At 43.9% G+C, this 6833-nt stretch overlaps 1 pseudogene across 1 annotated transcript; it reads right to left on the bottom strand.

Annotated features, from left to right (window-relative positions):
- Positions 1 to 784: 784 nt before the first annotated feature.
- Positions 785 to 3320, bottom strand: LOC306658678 (oxysterol-binding protein 1-like; annotated as a pseudogene). The gene has a single exon. The product of its transcript is annotated as an oxysterol-binding protein 1-like (transcript).
- Between the last annotated feature and the right edge of the window lie 3513 nt (positions 3321 to 6833).

Raw genomic sequence — 6833 nt, forward strand, 5'->3', positions numbered from 1 at the left:
AAGGCAATGAAGGAAGCGGGTGAGGAGTAACCGGGAAGGTAAGAGAGTGGCCAGCAGTCTTTTTCCATCCTGGCCTTGTGTTCTCAGAAGTTCTCTGCCTGAGGAAGTCCGTAAAACCCCGTTATGAGGATAATGTGACTCTTTTACCAACCACCAAGTGGCCTCCAGTTGCTGCCAAGAAGATGGAGAACAGCAGAGGGGTGTTTCACGTGAGTGAAGATAGAAACTTCCAAGAAGGTAACTGAAAATTCCAGCCCTACAGAAACAATCACTCGCAGGTGTGTCTAATACCTGTTATCTGTGCGCAACGCCCATTAAACCAACCCCAGGGGTGAACACCTTTCGCAAGTCAGGCCTAAGCTCCACTGCAATCACTCTCCATGTCTCTGCTGGTTAAGTCTTACGTGTTTCTTTTTAAAGGAACTTTAAATCAGTTCTTGCTCTGAACAGCACCAAAATGCTCATGAATCACAAGTTTACGCAGATCTTGGCTGAGCAGAGATACTACAAGGGGAGGGTGAATGACATCACCTTAAATGGGGCAGAGGAGGAAGAAGAGCCAAGAATACTTGACTTTGTAGAAGTGAAATAACACTAACTTTCAGCCACTAAACCTCTCCCTTACAAGGTATCTAGTACATCGATTTCAGCATCAATCAGCTAAGGCAACCAGCCAATCACCACCACTGGTGTCTGCTTCTGGGATTGATTTGGAAAAAATGATTGGTTAAGACAGACAACTTGAGGGAAAGCACTTGGTAGAGTCACAACTGCCAGCTTCCTGCACATCCTCTGTCCTCTTCTCCGTTTTGATCCCTTCCTTTGTGTTACTGGCGCTTCAAAAAATGTCTGGGCATGAGTTCCAGTCCTGCTTTTCTTTGCACTCCCAATATTCACCCCTATAAATATGGGTTAACTCCTTGGTCACAGGGTCCTTCTTCCGCTCAAACCACATGCCTTATAAGGATCATATGGCGTGCCATCTTCCGTGGCTTTTCATAGCTTCTGCTTCTCTCTTTTTTCTGGAAAGTCTTTGTTTTCCTCCAGGCGCGCTTCTCAGCATTGGCTTCATCCCAGCGCCCATTTTCCCATCAGGTCTCTGGTCAGGCCGTAACCGGCTGTCTGTGGGTGCAGTGCCGCCTTCCCAGGTGTTGAGAGTCAGAGCCAGCTCTGAAAAGTAGTACATATTTTCTGCATTCTTCGGTACAAGGATTCCTTTTCCATAGCATGACCCTGCTTTCCTCTGCTTCGTGGACTCTCTGTCAAGCATCACCCCCATTTTCCCCAACGGCTGGTTGTATTTTGTGAAACAATCCATTTTCTCATCCCAAGTTCCACAAGGGCAAAATGAACTTTTTCCTGATGATCTGTCACTTCCCCTGTCACCTTTCTTGCTACGTCCCGAGAGAAGTAGCTATAAGGAACAAATTTAAGATTACACTTGTCTCCGTCTTGTGATTTATAATGTCAATTTCACCAGACTGATCTATCCACAACTTGCCCACAATAATGTTGTGCACTGTTGTAGTAACTTTTTCCAAGTGTAGTGATGCCCCAGTTGCATGGAAAATACAGTGGATGGTACCAAGGGGCATAATGGAGAGGTATTTGCCTCAAAACTTGCTGGTGATTTTTGATTTCCTGACGCAGCGGTCCAGCCATTTTTGGACTCGGCATGATGAGCTGCAGCGGAGGGATGATGACTCACCTGCTCACAGGAGGGATCGGTACCCATTCTCCTCTAGTCGGTCCAGCTCGAAGGTCTCCCCAAGGAGTGGGTTGAATGGCTTGCTGGTACGGAAGGACAGGAGTGGAATAGGAGGACACGGTAAAAGCTGCAACATAACAGAGCTGTTCTAGAGAGTTCTCACCATTTTGCGGCTCGGTCTAAAGCTCATGGTATTCCAGATCTTCAGTAAGGCGCTGAAGCATGGATAAGGGCTCATTAAAGTTCACCGGCATGGGATCTTAGAGAGTTCTTTTCCAATGCAGTTCTTCATGATACTCCTAATTGAGGCTATCGTTTGGCTTGTATGGTATTCTAGTTCTCTTTTCCTTCTTCGTCTCTCCAGCTGATGCTTGTACTGTTCATCAAGGCTAATGTCACTGCTGGCTCCACTGATGTTGCCTGCCAGTACGTTTTGTGGCCCAAATTTCAGGCATGGTGATGATCTCTGGTGCATCAACAAAATTCATTCTCATCATCTTCATCACTCATGTCTCCTTTCCCAGAGCAACACTGATCTTTACCAGAACCTGCGCTGCCAGGAGTGTTCGCAGGCAGCACTGCTGGCTCCCCGGAAGGCCCCTCTCCAGGTGGGTGTGCTGCTTTGCCAGCTGCTCAAGGGTTTCTTCCAGTCGGATACGCTGGTCTCTGTCATACTGCAGTGACTTCTGCCACTTTTTACTGTGGGTCTGGGCTAACATGAGAAAGTCTCGTGCAGGCATTGATCATGGCATTGGATGTTATCCTAAAGAGTGTGGCTCGCTCATGACCTGTTTGATCTTTTCATTGCTCTCAGCAGGCAACTTCAGGGACTCCAGCTCACTGAGGGAACGCTGCAGGGCTGTGCCATGCTTGGCTATCAAGTCATTGCAGGTACTCAGGTCCTCCACTTTGCTGGAGAGGGTCCGGAGGGTGTTCTGCAGTTCAGTCTTGTCAGTTTGTGAGACAGACTCTTCATCTCCTGATTCATCTGATTCTGCCAGCATCTTCACAGCCTTGGCCTTGGCCAACTCAGGGCTGTCACCCAGCGCTGCCGTTCCACTTCTGAGCTAGCCTTCAGATGGTAGGTCTGAGAGCCGCACCCATTGGAAATGATAAAGTTGCAGGAGTCCTCCCAGTGATGTTGGCTGTGGCGAGGTTAATAGCTTCCACGGCAGGTATGTCTCATTTCTGCCTTTGACCTGTAGTAGCTCAAGAGCCCGTTGCTCAGCACGAACCACCGCCGCTGGTAGCCTTTGATATAATTGGCCATTTTGAAGAGCCAGCCCTCTCGATCCGAGCCCGAACCCCCAGGCCCGAGCCGCCCGAGCCCCCAGCCGGCGGCGCAGGGGTTGGGCCAGCCGTCGCCACTCCCCCGGCCCCCGGGGCCCTGGCCGCCCGCAGCTGCCGTGGCCACCGTCCCTGACGCGACCCCGGAGCCGGGCCCCTGCGTCTCCGCGGCCGCCGCCTCCTCCCACCACTGGGGGACCTGCGCCGCCGCCGCCAGGAGCTGCAATGGCTGCCGGGCCCGGCCCCACCACTCCTCGCAGCTCGGTCGCCGCCATGAGCCGCCGCCGCCCCGAGATACAGGACCGGAACCGCCTACGAGAGCCGCCGCCGCCCGCCGTCGCCCCCGAGCCTATTTTTTAATGAACTATCATACAGGTACAAATAACTCTAATCAAATCTGAATAGATTACCTATCATATTAGAAACAGGATTATCTGTAGATGTTTGGAGACAGGGTCTGCTGAGGGTGAGGACGTATGATGCCTACCTAATGCACACTCAGATATCGAAGACCAGGCTCTGAAGGCACCAGATCTAATTTTACTTAGGATTGTACAGGACATATATAGGCACATTATCCAATCAGGTTAGCACTCTTGTCAAAGCATAACAGAATAAGCCTATAGGTGCACTATATGTCAAGTTATTGTAAACAAACCAAGTATGCCTAAGTAATTCTGTCCAGCAACAGGTCTAAGACAAAGGACTGGGGGGATGGTAAGCTCCAGCATACAGCATGAGGTGAGCTCACATCACAGCTTGCTGGGATGCTGATAAGCAAGGCCTCCCCTCAGCTCCTAATTCAGCCTCAGCAGCTGCAAAGACCTTCAATCTATGGCAAGTCTTTACCTTTACCTCAGTTTCTCTGTCCAGGACTGGTCTTGCTTACTTAGACCATGGCATCAGCAACTGCTGTCAGATAAGCTTGAGGAATGTTCCCTACAGTACTCCAGTGAATTGAAATTTCATGTCTTTGGTACCTTCCATCTGTCTTCGCAGATATATGGATAAAAATTATCTGTTCTTATTAGCATATGTTTTTACTTCTGAGGTGTTTTGTGGGAAAAACTTAATACAACTTGCAATTAGTTTTCCACACTGTTAATGACAGGTTCCCATAAAATGTCTTGCATCAAAATATGGAAGTTAACGATATTAATAAGGGTAAACAGATGCTCAGACTCAGGTGAAAAAATAAACCTAATCAATAGTGTACCTCTACAAAATTTGATAGGATAGATAAGAATTTTGCAATTACCTATTTAGTAATTAAATTATTAAGGAGTAATTTATGGTCACCATCCTTGATACAATTGACTCTTATGATAGAGAATGAGCAAGATATTTTTACCTGTGCACACAAACAGATAAACATGCACCTGTAATTGTGCCTAAGAAATAGATGTGAAGTGTGAATGGATATGAGCTAGAGCTGTGAACCTCTATTTGAAATCACATCTGGACTTGGGTCCAAAGACCGAGAGTAAAGCATGGTCTTTGTTCCCCAGGAGACTATTTACAGGAGTGAACTCTATATATCAATGAACATTAGAAACATTTGGGGAACATTTTCAGGTATAAAGGTTACTAAGACCCTCCCATTAGATCCTATGAGACAGATTCTAACATACTAACTCTTTGATTAGGTCTAGGCACCTGCATTAAACAACAACAACAATAAACTGTCCTTTGCTGATGTAACTAGTTAGCTAATGAAAAATTGAAAATACCCACTAATGTAATTTATTTTTTGTTCTCTAAATTTATGATCTTCAGCTGAAATGATTCCCTCCAAGTTCCCACAGCCTACACAACTTAAAAACTTGATATTTGTAACACTTTTTCTCCAATATGACTAAGTAGATTGCAACCTCCTACAATTCATGATCTCTTTTCATTCTCCAATGGAAGAACACACATAGACAAATAAGTATCACTGAGTACAGAACTAATTGTATTATAATAGAGTCATAAAATCTGGTGAAAAATAAGGTTTGTCATATTACTTCTTGCTTGACAGTAATTTATTGGGCATCGTGACAAAGGAAAGAATAGCAAGACATTAAGAGTTGGCAGAGATATTCTAGAATTTCACTCCAGAACTAAGTTCTACCCTTCTGTTTCTCCTTCCCTTGTAGAAAACCAACTGCACTTTCAGCTTTCTTGTAATCTGAAATCTGGTTGGAGTTAGGCTTTTGGGAACATAAGCCGGAGGTCAGTTTGTAAAAGAGAAGACGTGATATTTAGTCTTCCATTTCCCTCCATACCACACTGTGGATTGATGACTAGTCCAATTACACTGCTCTCCTTTAGTGTGGTTTTCCTTGAAATCCAGCCACTATTTCCACTTTGATTTTTTCATTAATTTATAATTCATGTAGCAAAACATTTATCTTTCTAAGTTTATGATTCAATTGATTAAAGTATTAAATTATGCATCCCATAGAGCCATTATCACAGAGCATTTTTATCACCCACCAGAGAACCCTGTATTTCCTTATCTATCACTGCACGTTTTTCTTCTTTCCCATATTCTTGTGACCATGTCTCTCCTTTGTATGTCTATAGATTTATCTAATCTTGGCATTTTATTAAAAAGGAAATTTATTTTATGTGAACCTCTTTATTCCTTCTATTTTTTTATTTGTTCTAGTTTGTTGTATATGACAGTATAATACACTTCATTCATTTTGATAAATCATACATAAGCAGAGGATAATTTCTCATTTTTCTGATTGTACATATTGTAGGATCATATCAGTCATTTAGATATATATGTACATGAGGTAAATATGTGAGCCTTTTTGGTCTGGCTTTTTATGCTGTGCATTTTTTTTAAAGTTTCATCCATGTTGTAGTATGAATCATGTTTTCATTTTCTTTTTATTACTGAATAATATTTCATGTGATAAATGTTTCACATTTAGTTTTAAACATTAAAATAGCAGTGTAACAAACTTTTGCACTGTGTCCACATTTGGACTGTAGTAATTGTTCTATGAACTTTCATGTAAAAGTTTTTGTTTAGACACAGATTTCACTTATTTGATGTGGACCTAGGAATAGTATCATTTGGTCATATTGATACCGCCTTTTACCGGTGATGAGTCCTGCTTCCTCAGGTGTTGAAGTATAGTGCCAGAGAAGCACACCGACACACAACTTTATTAAAGAAAAGTAAAAGCAAACTTCCCCCCAGGTGGAAGAAGGGAACCCAAAGGCAGAATCCATAGGATGACCAAATCTTGTCCTTTTTATAGGTTTTTTTTTTCTCCCATTCTTTTTCCCTTAATCTCTTTCCTTCCTGCCTACAGGATTAGGCTCAGTTTTGCATAAAGTGAGAAGCTATGGGCAGGGGCAGGGCCAAGGTGATTCAGACAGGTAAGTGCCCATGGGACATTAATTAGCATCTCCTTGCCTGTAGTCCCTGACAAGGGCAGGTGAATTTGTAATCAATGAGCTCTCCAGGTCCTTGACATTCCATTCTCCCAGGGCAATCTCCAACTTCCAGAAGCAGATGGCCTTCATGGCCTCCATTTCCTCAATCTGACCCAATCCCCTATTCTACACTAACTGCCTGTCCCCTATTCTGGCTTCAATATGATGGGTTTAATTCTTGAAGGAGCCAGGCAGAATTTTTTTCCAAATTGGGTGCTTTCCCAATAGTCAGACAGGTTCAACTTTCTGTACATCCCTGCCAAGACTTGTTATTGCATCCTTTGATTGTAGTTTACCCTAATGTGAATAGTTGTACAACATTGTCATTTGATATGCATTCCACTAATGACTAATGACACTAAACATCTTTTCAAGTGCTTAAGTAGCCATCTACATATCT

This window comes from Sciurus vulgaris (genome assembly GCF_902686455.1).
Source record: "Sciurus vulgaris genome assembly, chromosome: 4".
Classification (NCBI taxonomy): domain Eukaryota; kingdom Metazoa; phylum Chordata; class Mammalia; order Rodentia; family Sciuridae; genus Sciurus; species Sciurus vulgaris.